Genomic DNA, 18,863 nt, shown 5'->3' on the forward strand with positions numbered 1-18,863 from the left:
TTCTGCTCATTATCTAGCTTAATTCAGGAACAAAAGGGTCCTACATGAACAGTCTATACGACCTTCAGGCAGGTGTTTGTGAACATCATTTCTTGAAAATTAGCTTCTGAAAACTTTTGGACGGCAAAGAATTTGACCTTATACTAACACAAACCCAGAGGCTCCTAAAGAGCTCAGAATGGATCTTTCTGAACAAGAAATGCTTTTAGAAAATGTATACTGGTAAGACGTCTTTCAAAATACATTCACACTAAAACGTGGCTCCAAGACACTCCATGGTGCTTATAAAAGGCATTATCTGGCAGAAAGTCTCCAAAATAACATAAGAGGAGATGCTATGGTCTGAACATTTGTGTACCCACAAAAGTCAGGTTAAATTCTAACCTCCAACATGATGGTATTAGGAGAGCAGGACCTTTGGGAAGTGATTAGGTCACAAGGGCAGAGCCTTCACGAGTGAGATTGGCGCCCTTATAAAAGAGGTCCGGCAGAGACCCCTAGTCTCTTCTACCACGGGAGGAAAGAAAGCAGGCCCTCAGATACCAAATCTGCCTTAATCTTGGACTTCCCAGACTCCAGAACTGTGAGAAATAAATCTCTGATGTTCATAAGCCACCCAGTTTATGGTATTTTTTTATAACAGCCCAAACAAACTAAGACAGTAGATAACACAATCAATAACAATAAACAGCATGAGTGCAAAAAACATATAGAAATATGCCTCCTTTTAACTGCAGAAATTTAATTTTTTGGAAATAAGTTTTGTAAATAAAGTTTTATTGGAACACAGCCACACCGACTTGTTTATACTCGGCTGCCTCTAGGCTACTTTGGCAGAGTTGAGCAGTAATGACATATGGCCCACCTGCAAAGTCTAAAATATCCACTATCTGGCCCTTTACAGAAGTTTTCCAATCCATGTCTTAGATAGCACACATTTTCTAGAATCCAGCAGAGAAGACTGTGCACACCAGAGAATTTCCTTTGTTGTGAATTGAGACAGAACTAGATTCTATGCAAATTATCTTCCTTTTGTATATGATAGAAATTTGCCATAAGATCAACATCCTTTAAACACAGCACACAGATGATGAATAACACAGCAATGTTAGATAAGGAGGAAAGTGATAGTGTTCTATCAGGTGTACACAGGACAATACATGTAAAAGCACTACAACTCTGAGAAAGATTGAAATCTTCTCTGTCACTAGGGCAAGGTCACATTAGTACTATAGTCCTCCCAGAGAAACACTGGAATATTCATGCCACAGATAGTTGCTTAGTGACTATCATATGCAGGGTACATTCTCCGAGCTCAGGATTCAGTGGGCAAACAAGAAGATCACAATCTCTGCATTCACAGAATTTATATTCTTGAGAGGAGACAGGCAGTAAAGAAGCAAACAAGAACATAAACTAGATGCCTGGAGATCGTGATGGGTTAGCCAGATGGAAGCCGCTGTCTAATCAGAAGGGACCATCAGGGAAGGCCTTGCTGAGGGGGTGACAATGAATGGGACCTGGAGGACATGAAGGGAGCCATGCAAAGATCTGGGAGGAGAAAATGTGGAAAATGCACAGGCCCTGAGGATGGAATGAACAGGCCAAGGGGGCTCAAAAGCAGGACAAGGAAGGGTGTGGTAGCAGGGAGGTGGGAGAGGTGGGCAGTCTACAGAGCATGGCTGGATTTAGAGTCGGCTCAGGGAAACCAGGTGGTGCTCTACTGGTGGTGTTCCAGGAAAAGAAGGTGGTGGGTTAGACCCATGGTGGCAACACAGATAGTAAAACATAGTTGGCTTTATGAGATATTTTAGAAGAGAGTCAATAAAACTCATTGAGTGACCAGACAAACAGTGAGGAAAAGAGAGAAACTGAAGACGACTCAGGTTTTTCAACTTGAGTAGCTGAATGGAAGATGATGCCATTAATAGAGATGGAGAAAACTGTAGGAGGGACAAGTGTAGAGGAAAAACCAAAGGTTCCATAGTGGCCTTGTTCAGTCTGAGATACCTTTAACCAGTAGTCCTCAACTGAGAGCATTTTTGCCACCAAGAGGACAATTGACAATGTCTAGAAACATTTTTGGCTGTCACAACTGGGAGAGGGGGGTGCTACTGGCATCTAGTAGGTAAATGCCAGTGGGTAGATGTCACTAAACATCTGACAATGCATGGGAGAGCCTCCCACAGCAAAGAGCTACCTAGTCCAAAATATCAGTAAGGCCAAGTTTGAGAAGCTCAGCTTTAGACAATGGAATGGCAATATCATAAGGGCAGTTGGATACACCTGTGTCTAGGACTCAAAGAGAGGTCAGTGCTAAAAATACACATTCAGTTTTTCTTGATAGCTTACGAGGGTACTTCAAAAAGTTCACAGAGAAAAACAGAATTAAAAGATAATACAGGCCCCAAGTGGCCCAGGCATGCCCAGTACAGGCGCAGCAGCCCCGGCCCTGGGAGCGCCTGGGTGGAGCGGGCAGCTGGGTGCAGAGGAACCGAGTGGGTCCACGGGGGAGAGGGGTCCAGCCGAAGCCGTGGTGGCGGAGCTGCGGGGTCCTTCAGGATGAGAGATTTTGGGATGCTTCTCTCCATATAGTTAATAGTTTGGGTGGTGAAGAGATGTCTGACAGTGCCAAAACCTTTCTCCAGGACCTTGCCAGGGGAATCAAAGACTCCATCTGGGGTATTTGTACCATCTCAAAGTTAGATGTTTGAATCCAGCAAAAGAGAGAGGAACAGCGTCGAAGAAGAGCAAGTACTGTCCTGGCACAGAGGAGAAACTGGAGTATACAGTGGAAGAAAGAGAGTGAACCACATATTGTTAGTAGAATTTTCCAGTGCTGTACCCGGAATGGGGGAGTATTCTGGTTCAATCTCCTCTTGTTTTATCGAGTATTTATGCCTGTGCTTCAGTCAGTAACAGCCCGAATTATTGGTAATCCATCACTACACGGAGATGTTTGGTCATGGCTGGAATTCTTCCTCACATCAATTTTCAGTGCTCTTTGGGTGCTCCCCGTTAGTGCTTAGCAAAGTTGTGAATGCCATTTGGTTTCAGGATATAGCTGACCTGGCATTTGAGGTATCAGGGAGGAAGCCTCACCCCTTTCCCTAGTGTCAGCAAAGTAATTGCTGATATGCTCTTCAACCTTTTGCTGCAGGCTCTTTTCCTTACCCAGGGGATGTTTGTGAGTCTCTTTCCCATCCACCTTGCTGGTCAACTGGTTAGTCTCCTGCATATGTCCCTTCTCTACTCTCTATACTGCTTCAAGTATCGTTGGTTCAATAAAGGAATCGAAATGCACCAGCAGTTGTCAAATATAGAAACTGGCCTTACTACTTTGGATTTGGTTTGCCTTTGGCTGTCCTCACAGCAATGCAGTCCTTATACATTATCAGTAGCTGCCTCTTCTCTGTTCTCTTTCCTTTATCCATTATCAGCGCCAATGAAGCAAAGACCCCTGGCAAAGCATACCTTTTCCAGTTGCGCCTCTTCTCCTTGGTGGTCTTTTTAAGCAATAGACTCTTCCACAAGACCGTCTACCTGCAGTCTACCCTGAGTAGCTCAACCTCTGCAGAGAAGTTTCCTTCACCACATCCATCTCCTGCCAAACTGAAGGCTGCTGCCAGCCACTGAGTCACCTGCCATCCAGAGGGGATGGGAGGGACTGGAAGGAGGCTGTGGAGGCTCTTTTCCCTGTTGACCTCCTCCCACCAGGGAAAGCAGGACCCACCCTGCAAAGGGCCCTCTGCATATTCTCCTCTTTCTGAAGAATTGGAATTTTTTGTCTCTGGTGCACATAATGTAGAATCGTCCTAACACCAGTATGGGGATTTTTAACACCACTGTGAGTCTGAAAGGACCACAGGTTTTTCTGCAGCTATTTTCTAGCATTTGCCAGCCCCTGTGCCTGAACTGATTTGAATAATTTGGTTTTTTTCCTCTACCATTTACCCTCCCACCTCTCCTTCCTGCTTTCCACTACTCTTGGATGAATAGATTTTGTATTTCTAGCTGTTGTATTGTGTGGATTTGTGATTTTTGTTGTTTTTTTTTGTGAAGCACATACACTGGATGTGGGAGGTAAAGGAGTATCTCAGTTGCTCCTGGTCACTCCCTTTATAGCCATCACTGTCTTGTTTTTTGTAACTCAGGTTAGGTTTTGGTCTCTCTTGCTCCACTGCAAAACAAAAGAAAACAAAAAAAGCAAAAACAAAAGCCTGAAGAGATGGGACGGGAGGAAAGACCTCACAGCCAGTCTGCTCGGTTTTGAGGACTCAGCGAATTTCTTTGGAGAAACAGTCGGTTCCAAGTCTGGGGCACAGAGCACAAGAAAGGCCTGTGACATCTCAGCTTCCTTGCTTTGATGTCCAGCATGACAACAAAGACTACTCTCGAGGATTCACACCACCCCATGGGCCAAAGATGGGATGATTTGAATATCACCAAGAAAAATAATTGCAATGGAATGAAAAATGAATAGGTTTAAATACATAAATTTATAATGCTATTTTTATAATGACTCATTGGTCACCTTTGGGGGATGAAAAGGAACCAAATCATTATTCTGAAAACTGATAGATAAATAAAAAGAAAGAATCTAATTCTCGGTTTCTCTGCCTTCCTAAAGGCGACATGGTGAGAATAAACATAGGTAACAATTGGAAATAGCACTAGGCATATTGTAAGCATGTCACACATGAAAGCAGCTGTGACTATTGTCATTATAACCAGCATTATAATATCTGAACCCTGGAGGACACCCACAACTAAGTATCTCTAGCAGGTAAGCGGTTGCAAGGTTCCTCCCAGCCTCCAGAGGCAGCAGAAGATGCCTGACCTATTCTGGAGAGGAAAGCAAGAGGACACTTCCTGTCTTTTAATGACAGAAACCCATAGAAACACAAAACATGCAAATATACATGGCTCTTACTAAGGACCAGTATTCTTCTAAATGTTATACACATGTTAAACTATTCTTCACAGTAACACTATGAAGTAGGAACTATTACCATTCCCATTTTACAAATGAGAAAACTGAGGCTCAGAGAGGTTAATAACTTTCCCATGATCATACAACATGGCAAGGAAGGGTAAAATTCTTGCAGGCTTGCTCAAGAATCTGCAAAGTATGAAACACGGGAGGAAGTGGTAAACAGCACCATGCACAATACAGGACGAGGAATCTCAGAAAAGAGTAATAGTTCTGGTATCACTGTTGTTGTGACTGTTGTCATCATCACCATACCAGTTAGATACTGGGTATTCACTTTGTGTTGGTCCTTACACAGGTATTATGCCATGATATGGTGCTATTGTTATTCCCACTTCCCAGAAGAGAAAAGTGAGGTTCATCAAATTTAGGTAGGCTGCCTACAGCTGTTCAGTGAGAAACCAATGGGGACGGGACTGTACAACAGTCAGCCACATGCCACAGCTCACTCTTTCCGCCAGCTTTATTGAGATATATAATTGACAAGTAAAAATTATATATATTCAATGATTCGATGTACATATACATTGTGTAATAACTGAAAGAAAGTGAGCTGAGATGCCAGGTACCACTCAAGCTTTATTAAAGAAAGAAATCTGCCGGGCTGTCCTCAAAATGGAGGACAGCCCGGGGCTGCCCTGAAAATGAGGGACAGTAGCTAACATAGGGTGGTGGGAGCTTATATTGGCATGTTGGTGCCAAGAGATGGGTGATGTTATTCTGGGGTGGGGATTGAGTTAGGTCATGGGAATGGAGAGTTCTGTGTATGCAGAAACGCCAAAAGCTTCATTTTCTCCAAAACCATGAGGCTTCTTGTAAAAGAGAACAGGGGAGGGGAGGAGTTGGATGGCACCATTTTGTACTTGGGCTTCTCTAAAATGGTGCTGGTTATGTTGCAGGTTATTCCTGCCTTTTAAGTATAGGAAAAAGGGGAAAGGGGTGGAGGTCTCATTCTTGTGAAGCTACTTCCTGCTGGAGATGGGTGAAGATATGGAAAAATAAAAGATTTATGTTGGCAGGTAAAACAATTAGGTCGTGGGGTATTGGTTTCCTGTGGGGAGACTGTATTCCTCTGGGAAAGGGTCGCTGATTCTGAGGGGCTGATATCCTCCTTGCAGGAACGATTCGGCAACCTTTTGGTTGGTGAAAGCCTATATACATTCCTGCAAGAAATTAAAGAAACACGAAAAGAGACAGGGACCAAAAAGTAAGATGAGTTCCAGCACAGTTAGGGGTCCTATTAGGGGCATAAGCCAGGTGTTGGGAAAATGGAACAATGTGGTCAGGCTCCCTTCACCTCAGAGCCAGTTCAGGGTCATTCGGTAAACATAGTGTGTGGGTCAAGTAAGTGTGCCTGCACAGCAGTGCTGCTTTGGCTGGGGTTTTACTGCCCTGGGCGCCCGCCCTGTGCGGCCATGTTTTTCCAGACCTGCAGCTTCCAAGGACTGTGTGGCCAGTTGCCTAGCTTATGGACCTGCATGAAGGGGTCTGGTGACCCAGCCTGGTGTGAGAAGGGTTTGTGACCCAGTCTGTGAATGGGCTTGAGGGGTCCGGGAACTCCAGTCCCAGCCCTAGCTCAACCATCGGCCCAGTCGGTGTAGGATTACTGGCGGGTAAAAGAGCCGCAACAACTAACGTGGTCGCCTAGCTTTACAATTGGCGTCACAAACAGGATTATTGGCTCCACAAACGGTGCTGTGAGCAGGATTCACAACATTAGCCTCGCAGTAGCCCTTGTCATAGCCAGACACCAGGGTATCAAAGGGTTCAGTGAAATGGTTTAAGTTGTTTTGGATCACCCCGGACTCATTTACATAATAACAGCATCACTCCCCCAAGAAGAGGCAGGTGACTTCCTTCTCCGCTATAAGGAACGGCCCGATGGTTCTGTAAAGTGACTGTCGACTGTCGCAAGTAAGGTGACCTGTCACTGAAGGGAGGAGATGCTATCTATGATTAGTTCTTCTGAGAGTTTCTGACAGAATTGAGAGGCAGTAGCAAGGCCCACTATGCCAGTTCCAGTTGCAGAAAGGATCCCTGCCCCAATTAAAAAGGTACAATTAGTGCCCTACGGGAGCAGGGGGCACTTCCTGAGGGGGGGGCCGAAGTTAGTCCCAGTCCCATCTCCATCTGTCCATCTATCTGGAGGGTGATGTCAGGGTCAAGGCCAAAAGAATATGCAAGAAATCATGTTGGGGGGGGGCAGGCAAAAGTATAACGTAGTTTTACAAAGGAAATATATTCCGGTTTTAGGGCATGGATGAGGAGGGGATAAGTGAGTGGTAGCATTTGGTATTAGTAAGGCAGAGTGTGGGCAGGCCCCACATAATGCTGACAGCCCCCACTGAGGTGAGATTAGAGGAAAGTGAAGAGACGTTTGTGGAAATGTTATGTGCTGCATCAACAGGGAGGGGGTGACCACAAAAAGTTTCTCACGAAGTGGGAGACAGATGAGTCGCTTGGGGACCAGTCTGAATCGCTGAGGAACCTCCATGTTCCAGGTAAGGGGGAGCATTGAGGTAGGAAGAAAAACATGGGAAAGATGCGAAGGGTTAGGGAGCCAAAAGAATTTAAAAGGGACATTGCCACAGTGACATTGCTAAGAAGCATCCTACTGATAGGAGGTAAAGGAGTGCCAGGAGAAATCTTCCTATAATGTTACACTCTTTTGGGGCAGCTGCTGCCAATCCTGTAGCAAGTACTAGAACAGACAGTATAACAGTAGCTCTTTGTACGAGGGATGTGAAGCAGGCCTACAAGAATGAGAGGATAATTGCGAGGGGAAAGATCAACCTTCTTCTGGGATTAGGGAAGAGCGAAGGTCCTGGAGATTTTCAGTTTTGTGGATCCTAAAACGGATGAAGTATGAGGAGATGTCGGGTTGGGGGTTGAGTAGAGGGACCTCTCTGGCTTGGAGTTAACAGATTTTTGGGTAAAGTCTCAGGTGCTAGTTTTACCAAGGATAAGTAATACCAAGGGGCCTTTCTTAATACTTTTACTGCTGTGGGGGTGGCGAGAAGTACTGTATGAGGCCCTTCCCAACATGTCAAGAGAGGCTTTGGGATTTGGGTCTTAATGTACATTTGCTGTCCCTGGCTCAGTTTAAAGTCTGAGAGGGTGTTGAGGAAAGGATGAGGTAATAGAAGGTTGGCCTGTTCCCTAAGATCCCTAATGAGCGGAAGAGTAGGGAGATACTGGCCTAAAGGTGATGAGCTGGAAGGGAGAGGTGTGAGAGTGAAGGGCCTACCATACATAAGCTTGAGGGGGCTGAGGCCTGTGTGCTTGCAGGGGGCAGCCTGTAAGCAAGTGAGTGACTGGTGGGGAGGCCAAAATGAGGGATGATTTCTGAGATGAGACCATGCTTTACTGCTGTAGCATCCTCTGAAGTACAGGGAAAAGCCTCAACCCAACCTGAAAAGGTATCAACTAAGGTTAGAAGATAGCTTGTCCTTTTGTGGGAAGGCATGTGAGTAAAGTCAATTTGCCAATACTGGCCAGGAGTATATCATCTGGCCAGGTGGGTGGGAAAGGATTGGAGCAACAAGTGTCACAAAGGACAGTTTTGAGTGATTTGTTTTAGTAACTTGGCCATGTGGGGAGAGCAATATAAGGGCTGAGGAAAACGTAGTAGGGGTTCATAGCCTATATGAACTGAATTATGGAAATCTAAAAGGATTTGCTCAGCTTTTGTGGTAGGGAAGACATAGCGACTGCAGAGAGTATACCAGTTGTCCCTTCTCTGTGCGCCCCCGCCCCCGCCTCAATTGTCAAAGGTGTTGTATTTCTTGGGGTGTGTGTAGGGGCCATGAGAAGGACCTGAGCAGGAGAGGAAGAGTGGGGGCCTGGTGATTGAGCAGACTGTTTTGCGGTTAGATCTGCCAGTTTGTTTCCCTGGGCTATCGGGTCATTGGAGGTTTGGTGTCCTCCGCAGTGTATAACCCTAACCTCCTTTGGGAGTTGTGAAGCCTCAATAGCTTGTGTTAGATTTACTATGGCATAACCCACCCGGGGGGCGGGTGTGGAGGTGGCACTCCCACCTATGAACCACATAATGGGATGTGGGGAGATGTGTGGAAAGGGATTGAGAAAGAGATCTAAAGTCTCCCTGCAATTGTGTTCTAAGGGTCATGAGTGTTTTGGGATGAGAGTGGCTGGATTTTAAGGGAGGGAAAGGTTTAAAGGAGAATTGGGAGTTTTCAATGAAAGTAAGGTGAATAAGTTGTAGGCGGGAAAGAGAGAGAATTGACTTGGCCTTATGGCTGAGAAGGTCTTGATTGATTGTTGTTTAAAAGTTAGTTTAGAGCTTTCTTATGTTAAAATGGTGGCTACTGCCAGGCCCCAAAACAGGGGCCCATTCTTGGTTTCTAGTTATTTAGAGAGGTTTGTAACCAGGGAGAAAATATCTCCTGCCTTTTGTCACAAAACCCCAACCACCAATCCTTGGGTTTCAGTGACAAATAGGATAAAAGGATGAGATAGGTTTGGGAGAGATAGAGCTGGGGCTGCGAGGAGAGTGGTTTTTAATCACCAGAAGGGAGAATGAATGAGCTTTGTGGGATCTAAGGGAATAGCAGGATCCCCTTTGGCTGCCCCATAAAGTGGCTTTGCTAGCAGCCAAAGTTAGGAATCCATAGGCACAGATACCCTGCAAGTCCCAAGAAAGAAAGGATTTCACCCTTTCTGGTAGGAGTAGGGAGTTCAGAAATTAGACTCTTGAACTGAAGGAGAAGAAATGTGGGCCTTGCTGGGGACACTGGATATCCACTGGAGGCCAGCAAATTAAGGAGAGCAACAGTGTGGGCCTGTGAATCCTCATAGGAGGGGCTACAAAGGAGGAGGTCATCCACATATTGTATTAAAGTGCTAAAGGTTGCGGGGGAAGTTCAGATAAGTCTTGAGCTAAGGCCTGGCCAGAAAAGTGGGGGCTATACCGAAACCCCTGAGGTAGTACTATCCAGGTGAGTGGCTGGGAACGGCGTGTGTCAGGATCAGTCCTGTACTAAACGGTATGAGCCATTAGGCTTTATAACTGGAAGGATGGGTATATTAAAAGGCAAGTGGGTAAGCTGTGAGAGATAAGAAAGGAGTTTGTGTACAACAGGTTTTAAGCCTATTAGGTATTTGTTAGCGATGGGGTACTATGGGACATTAGGGAACAAAGAGAGGTTCAGCAATTTAACAAGGATACGGGAATGTTGCATAGTAATGGAGGGAGAGAAGTGTCCCATACTAGGGATTAACCCTGTCTGAGGGGGAGGGGAAGGTAGAAGCCCCAGGGGCCAGGTCTGGGTACAGCCTGTAACAGGAGTATTGTAGCTGGAGTTAAAGTGTTTAGGGTAAGAGTCACTTTGAATTTGAAAAGAATGTCCCATCCCAGTAAGGGGGCCAGGCACTGAGGCATTATTAAGAATTTGTGTGTGAACTGGGTGTAATGTAGGGTGTAGGAAAGGGGTTGAGTGATCTGTGGGAAGTATTCTGATCCTGTGACCCCTACTATTGTGATAGAGGATGGGGTTGTTGGTCTTGTATATTCAGGAAGGGTAAAGTAAATGGCCCCTTTATCGATGACAAAAGAGATCGGCTGACCTGCTAGAGGTGAATTACCCTGGGCTTATGCATGGTGATCTACATGGGAGCCTCAGGCCCTGGGTATCATCAATCCTCCTCCTGGGCAAAGCCCAGAAGCTCCAGTAGGGATGGCTGTGAAGTCAAAGGCTGTAGGTTGGGGACTGGGCCACTCCCTCTCTGGCAAGTGGCACAGTCAATCCCCCAGGGACCTGGCCCTTTGCAGTAAGGATGGGTTACGACAGGCCCGTGATGAATGCCCCAGTTGATCACATTTGAAGCAGTTCCCGGGTGGCTTGCCTCTTAAGACAGCCAGCTTTGGAGTATGTGAGCTCCAGATGGCATCAGCCAGGACCTGGTATTTGGCCCGATCTCTTCTGTAATAATCTTTTTCTCCTCCTCTCTATTGTTAAAAACCTTGAAAGCAGCATTGAGGAGGTCTTGTTGGGTAGTATTTGGACCATCCTCAAGTTTTTAAAATTTTTTTCAAATGTCATGGGCTGATTGAGTAATGAAATGAGAGTATAATAGATCCATGTCTGCTGGGGTGTTTGGATCTATACGTGTGTATTTATGTAAAGCCTCAGAGAGGCAGATTAGGATTCGCTGGGATTTTCAGTGGATCTCTGTGTGATTTCTCTAAGCTAGTCATAATTGACTGACTTGTGAGTAGCCTTTCGGAGGCCATAAAGTAGGTGTGTGATCATGTTATCCTGGAGATCTCAATCCCAGTGGCCAGTCTGGTAGTTCCAATTTGGGTCCGTACAAGGAACAGCAATGGCTCCCACAGGCCACCTATTATTTTGAGCATGTACTTGAGCCACCATCCAGACCTGCTCCCTGTACATGGACTCAGACAATTCCTTCCATCCCAGCCACTTCATGGAAGGGTTATAAAAAGCCAGAGGTGAGGCAGGGTTGTTACCTGATGAAGGGGGAGAAGGGGAGGAGTTGGGCTGAGGACAAGCGTCTGGAGGCCAGGTGTAGGGAAGAGAGAGAAATGTGGAGGGCTGACGGATCAGAAGATTGATCCAAGCCTGGAAGGAGAGGTTGAGCATGAGCTAGGAGAATTTGACACATAGGACAGTTTTGACAGAGAAAAGAATGCATTCGGAGATAGGAGAAGCCCTAAACAAGGATTCTCTACAGCTTTTGCCATTTTGGTGAGTGTCTAAATCAAGTGCCATCTTGTGGCCACTGGGATCCATTGTATTGAGGCGTTTGAGTTTTAATGTCTCCCTGGAGGCCAAGAAATTGGCCAGGAGATGGCCCAGAGGCGTACAGCACGGAGTACAGTAGAAAACGAGACGTTTAGGTTCAATGTCTCCCTGGAGGCCAAAAAATTGGCCAAGAGACAGCCCAAGGGCATAGAGCATGGAGGTTTGGATCGTGAGGATCCTATGTAGAGGGTGAGAAAGGGCAGTCAGTTGGTAGAAGAGTGCCAGCAAAGGGTGTCCCCTTTGGTGCCCACCTTCTTTTTGAGAGAAAAGCCACGGACCATTTAGAGGAGCATCCTCCAATAGCGGGGGGGGCACAAGAAGAGCTCCCTCAGCCAGGCGCCTGGGCTTTGCAGAGACCGGAGTCGTAGAGAGTAGTTGGGAACTCACAGAAGTAGGCAGGACAGACCCACTGACTCACCCTGAATTGAGGCCGGAGTTGGATGCGTTGGTCTGAAACGGCAAAAGTAGAGAGTTCCGGAGGCATCCGGTTTCAGCAGGTCCAGGAAGGGCGGCCGAGGGCCAATCACCCCAAGAGAGAGGGGATCATCCACAATGTCGGCCAATCCCTTCCTGGGTTTTGGCACCATAATGAAAGAAAGTGAGCTGAGATGCCAGGTATCATTCAAGCTTTATTAAAGAAAGAAATCTGCCGGGCTGTACTCAAAATGGAGGACCCCCCAGGGGGACAGCAGCTAACATAGGGCGGTGGGAGCTTATATTGGTATGTTGGCACCAAGAGCTGGGTGATGTAATTCCGGGGTGGGGATTGAGTTAGGTCATGGGAATGGAGAGTTCTGCACATGCGGAAACACCGAAAGTTTCATTTTCTCGAAGCCATGAGACTTCTTGTAAAAGAGAACGGGGGAGGAGGTGGACGGCGCCATTTTGTACTTGGGCTTGTCTAAAATGGTGCTGGTTATGTTGCTGATCTATTATTGATTACCACAATCAAATTAATTAACACTTCCATCATCACCCACAGCTATCATTTTGTACGCCTTTGTTGGGGAAGGGGTGCAGCACTTAAGATCAACTGTCTTAGCAAATTTTCAGTAAACAATACAGTACTACTAACTACAGTCACCATGCTATATGTTACATCTCCAGAGCTTGCTCATCCCACATAACTGAAAGTTTGTACATACCTCGCAGTTTTCACTCTCCTCCCTGAGGAGGCTGCCTGCAGATGCAGGTGGTAGGAGAGGTCCAAAGAGGGGAAGAAAGCCAGGGATTCAAAGGAAAAAGCAGGGAATGCACAAACGAAGGGAAAGAACTTTTGGTGGGGGGTGGCTGTTATTTCTATCTGCAAAAAAGAAACAAACATCTAAACAAAAAACAGAAAAATCACAAAGACCTCTTTTCCAGGCCAGATTTTCACACTTAGAATTGGTATCCTAGAGAAGTGGTTCTCAACTGGGGCAATCATACCCGCCCCCCCACCCCCCCAGGCCAAGGACATTAGGCCATGTCTGGAGACATGTTTGGTTGTCACAGCTTGGGGGATAAGGGTGCTACCAGCATCTAAAGGGAATAGGCCAGGCATGCCACTAAACATCCTACAACACACAGGATGGCCCCCAACAGCAAACGATTATCTGGCCCAAAACATCAGTAGTGCTGAGGCTGGGAACCCCGATAAAGAGCAAGCCACTTAATTTACCTGAGCCTCACTTTATTCCTTTGTGAAATGCAAGTCACACTTACCTTCATTAAAGTGTTTATGAGCAGTAAATATGTACACTGCCTGGCCCACGACAGGCACTCTAGGGCCGCATTATTGCTACAATGACAGGTGAGCGGCTACAACAGAGACCATTCAGCCCACAACACCAAAGACTATTCATCTCTTTACCAAAAAGAAGTATGCTAACCTAGAAATGATCAAGAGACTGAAGTGCAATACAAAAAGTAATTATCATTCTGATGTGCCAAAAAAACTGCAGGAAATGTACATTTCTTTGCCCACATACATACGGGCTACTGACACAAAGTTTTCGAAGCAAAACACCATTTTAACTGCTGAAAGCCAATTTAATCCACTGGATTTTATCGCTTTTCATCAAAATTGGCCACCACTTTGCTTTAAAATATATGCCATCAAAGCAGTTCAAACTTCAAATGCTGAAAGGAAGTTGTTATTTACAGAGACTGATATCTTGTTCTCCTCCTGAGCCAGAGCAAAGGAATGCATAAATTTTCCATTAATTCTAAAAGGTTTTACTTCCAAAGATAGAAAAGACAAAAGGGTAATATTTTAGCATTTAAATCCAGTTTTCTTCACAAAAAGAAAATATTACATAGTAGGAACTGGGTTGTTACCACAGAATGCATTTCATCTAGAGGAGAACTGAGTTTAAAAGACTCCTTTTTTGAAGCATTAATCTTGGGCACCTGGAAATGAAAGTGCTGGTGCCCAAAAGCTGGTCTTTGTCAAAACAAAATTTTCAAGTTAGTTTCTAAGACTGGTCTTCCTTATCTTAAAAGTGGACTTTTTTTTAACCACCTAGAGGATATGAGGAAAAAAGAAAAAAGAAAAAAAAAAAAACAATAAAACCCAATTTCAATCTTCTTTGCTAAAGAAATATCATTCTTTGCCCAAAAGCAGGGCACAGAGTTGCCTGCATGACCCAGAGAAGTGAACTGGGACATTTTAAAGGTTCTGTGAAGGGGAAAAGAAACTTTTTTAAAAAAACTTTCATTAAAAAAAAGTACTTGTCACTGTGAAAGAGCCAGCTCACAGTCTGCCCTGGCAAAGCTGAATTTTGGGGACTGAAAAGGGAGCTGTGAGTCACTCTAAGGCAGCCCGAGGAGACAGAGTGACTTCAGCTCCTTGCTTCACTGGTATCAGTGGTAAAATTTACCTTCGTCAACGGAAGCTGCAGAAAAAGCAGGATGCTGCTGGGAAAAATTAGCCACAAAGAAAGATGACAGAGTTGTTTTCTAAAAAACAAAACTAAGTAAGCTGATGGCAATTTGGCAAGCAAAAGTTCTTGGGTTGGTAGGAAGAGGGGGAATGTTCAGGGATTCTGGCAGCTTCTCCAAATAAGATGAGTGACAAATCTGAAAAACTCAGGCTCTTGGAGAAGCCATAATGGTGAATTCTGAGTGAGGCAGAAGGCCGACCTCACTGCCCTATGGGGGGTGTGGGTCCCCCTAAAGGGAACCAGTGACCCCACTATTCATCATTCTGGTAGAGTCAATCTTGGGGCAGGTGGAAGTGGAGGACTAAGGCCGTGGAAAGGGAGAGCCATCTCCTCCCCAGGACTCCCTGATATAACTGTTAAGAGGGTGGGAAATCCTATTATAGTAATTGAAAGGTGGGGCCTTTATGAGGTGATTAGATTGTGAGGATTGTGCCCTTGTGAATGGATTGATTCATTTATGGAGTAATGGGTATAGTTCTGATATCTTTATAAGGAGAGCAAGTGAGAAGCTTTGCTCTCTCTTGCTCAAGCCACTTGCCATGTGACACCCGAGTTGCTGCAGAGAGTCACTACCAAGAACAAAGCCCTCACCAGATGTGTTCCCTGAACTTTGGACTTACCAGCCTCTGAAACTGCAAGAAATAAATTCCATTTCTTTATAAATTACCCAGTTTCGGGTGTTCTGTTATAAGCAGCAGAAACAGACTAATACAGGGTGAGTCCTCAGAAACCAAGAACAACTCACTCTCCCTGCAAGCATGAGGGCCACTCTCAGCACATCAGAGGAGGGAGGCCCATGGGAAGACTAGACTTGTCTCCCTGCATGACAGGACTCAGGGTTGTTCAACTCAGGAGTGATGCTGTCTGTCCCCCCAGCAGGTACATGAGACAAGAGTTCCCTCTACAGCATGCACCCACCCAAGGAGAGGAGGGGTAGCAGGAAGTGATGCACACACTCCTTGTTCGATCTATAAATGCTATGCATTAGAAAAGATTAATCCCAGGGTATAGATGAGGACACCTGAGGCTCACAGAGGTTAGGTGACAGGAGCCACACATGCCTATGGAGCCATGATTTGGATCCTCACATTCTGACCAATGTGAGGACAGGCCATTATCACCTGTAGCTTGGATTGAAGGTTCTTCTCAACAGAGAGTGGTCATGAACTTCTGGAATCTGAGCCCCAGGCTCTACCATCAATTACTTACAGAAGTGTAAACATCAGTAAGCTCATCATGCCTCAATTACTTCCTTTACAGAATGGGGATAACAGTAATACCATGACACAGAGTGATCATAAGGGCCAAATGAGATAAAGTACTTAGAAATAAGCCTGGTTCAGTGCAAGTACTGAATAAATGTAAGTTAACCAGCCCGACAAGGATCATAACAATCAACAAGAAATATACCTGCAGCTTCCCAAAAGAACAGAATGGCTCTTTGTGCTTTTATTATTTTAATCCATTCAAACATGCCCCCAAAGTGGATTAAATAAAAGTGTTCGATTTGTTCTGTCTACAGAGCTATTGGATCAAAGAAAGTTATTAGCTAAGCTACATAATTCATGTGGTTAATTTGCACTGTACTGAATCAGGAGAAGCTACAAAACCTCAAAGTTGCTCCATGTCCAATTTTGAGTCTCCTTCACCCTTCAGAAAAGTCTTCAGCGAGAAGGCAGTCATAAAATATGTCAGGAAACAGAAATGGTGAGCTTAAATTCCAACAAGGGCTGGCAGATCTCACAGTGATACCTTCGTAAACGAACACGCTATCTGAACAGGTGGCAGGACGATGGCTACTGCTGTCATCAGAAATGGGTCAAAATATCATCTCTACCACTTCCCGGCTGTGTGACTTGGGAGATTCTACTTAACCTGAGCCCCAGTTTCCATCACCACCCACCTTGCAGGGTTCTTGTGAAGATTAAATGACAGGATGTACATAATGCCCCAGCCCAGTGTTTGATACATAGTGGGTGCTTATTAAATGGTGTCAATTATATTAACTTGTATTTAAATAATTCATTTATTCATTCATTTCTAGGTGAGTGAGCCACTTTGGTGAAAATTTCTGCTTATTCCACATGAAAAAACTGCTCAGACAGATGTTAGCAATGATGCTCACGTACAAGCTTGGATAAAGTTAGCTGAGCCTCTGGTCTTTGCAAGCCAAACACCAGAGCCACTGTGCTGTTTATCAGCCTCATGGTGGAAGAAAAGAGGCAGGTGATATAAGGTTTTAGATCCTTCAAATAAAACAAACAAGAGCATCATGCTATTAGAAGCAAAATCCCAAGTCTGACTATCACATATCAAGGGCCATTTCTAAAATGACAGGGCACCCTTCGGCAATGCTTTTCATGAGATGTTTTCCAAGCCTAACTGCTATAAACTGTTCAAGCTGAAAGTCTTCTAGCCTTGTCCCTGAGGACCAACAAGCACAGAATTTTTAAGAAGCAGAAGTCTCTCAGCACCACTGACTTGCCCGACAAAACTAAATCTTCCTAAACAGGTCAGAAATGGCTGGCTGGAATTTAGAAGGGAATTTCTATCAAATGGCCAAGAGTGGTAAGCAGATAGGAGGTGCAGCCAGTCCACGTGGACCTGTTACAGGAGAATCAAGACAGAGAGGAAAAGACAAAAGGGAAAACTTTCCAATTGCAACACTTTCAGGAAAAAAAAAATTAACTGTATCATCTGGAACCTAAAATACTCTCTAGTAGGAATAATAGACAATGCTAATAAAAAGAGAACATGATGGTGTGTGCCTGTGTCTCACTCTATCATGTATCATTCAGTGGCCTCCTGACACGCACAGGTGGTCAGACCTTTGCACATGATGTTCCTGAAACCTGGACTGCCCTTCCCCACCCTGCTGCCCTGGCAAAGTCCTACTCTACCTTGGCTGCTACAAATGACTGTTTATAACGTTAACTACCCTAGTAGGTCATGAGCCCCTTGAGGCAATGTACCCACTGATCTGGCATTCACTCACTTCCTCATTCTTTCACTAATTCATTCATTCATTCATTCATTCACTGAGCACTAAAGTGAACCTTGGCTGTCTGCTTCCATGGTCTCCATTTCCCCTTCTAGCAACAGTCCTGGTTTTCGCGTAGGGACCCATCCCTCTCCCCAACCTTCATTCCCCATGTCTGAATGAGGCTCTTCTACCTTGGCAAACTAGCTAGTTCTTGTGATCAGCAGAAAAGAGAGAGTGGAACCTAAGCTGCCTCTACAGAGTAAACTCAAGACTTTTGCCAGGAATGGACAGACAGACTCTTGCTTTTTCTCCTGAATGCAAACCTGGAAGGAAAACTATATGCCCAGGAGTGAACATACCAAGAATGATGTCAACCTAGAAATGGTAGAGGCAAGCCCTAAAGAGAGAGAAACAAGAGCCTGGTGATATAGCCTATGTACCAAGATTCAGCCACTCCTAAAGCCATAACTTCCCTTGGGCCAGAGATTCCCTTTCTGGGGATAATCAGGCTGTGCTCCATGGTGATAACAAGAAAACCCTGATATCTCAGTGGCTGAATAGATAAAGGTCTATTCCTGCTCTTACGAAGTCTGTAGTGGGTCCAGCAGCACAACAGGGCAGCTCCCTTCCAAGAATGATGACTAAGGGATCCAGGCCAGTGGATCTTGTAGCTGTGGTGCATGGAACACATGGCTTCCAGGAAATAAGCAACAGGAAAACTCACCTAGTTCTTCTGTTCATCAGCTAGGATGACACACATCACTTCTACTTATAGCCCATTGGCCAGCACTAGCCACATGCCCATATGGGACACTAGGATATGCACCTGTCCTATGTATCCAGGAAGAGAACAACAAAATGGGCTTGATAAACAAATAGTATAGTCTGTGCACAGCCAGTTTGGGCCACATTCTCTGTTGCCTGCAACCAAAAGACTGCTCAATGATACAGGCACCAGCCAGGTGCCAGGGATCAGCTGGATGCTGGGGCTGCAACAGTGAACAACACAACGCGACAGCGGCCATCATGGAACTTCCGGTAGAGTGAGAGAACATGGGGAAAGAATGAGGGAAACAAGAACGCAGACAAGACAGGCAGATACAGAATCCCACACTGTCAGGAGTGGGAGCGCAAAAATGAGGGATGCAACAAGACACCTCGGGGGGGAACTGAACCCA

General features: G+C 45.3%; 1 protein-coding gene and 1 pseudogene across 3 annotated transcripts in view; one reads left to right on the forward strand and one right to left on the reverse strand.

The window, feature by feature from the left end:
• Positions 1-18,863, reverse strand: part of SNX29 (sorting nexin 29) — a 573,196-nt gene that overhangs the window by 268,982 nt on the left and 285,351 nt on the right. The gene's annotated exons all lie outside the window — the stretch shown is intronic.
• Positions 2,598-3,636, forward strand: LOC134381146 (etoposide-induced protein 2.4 homolog; annotated as a pseudogene).

This window comes from Cynocephalus volans, chromosome 6 (assembly GCF_027409185.1).
Source record: "Cynocephalus volans isolate mCynVol1 chromosome 6, mCynVol1.pri, whole genome shotgun sequence".
Taxonomy (NCBI): domain Eukaryota; kingdom Metazoa; phylum Chordata; class Mammalia; order Dermoptera; family Cynocephalidae; genus Cynocephalus; species Cynocephalus volans.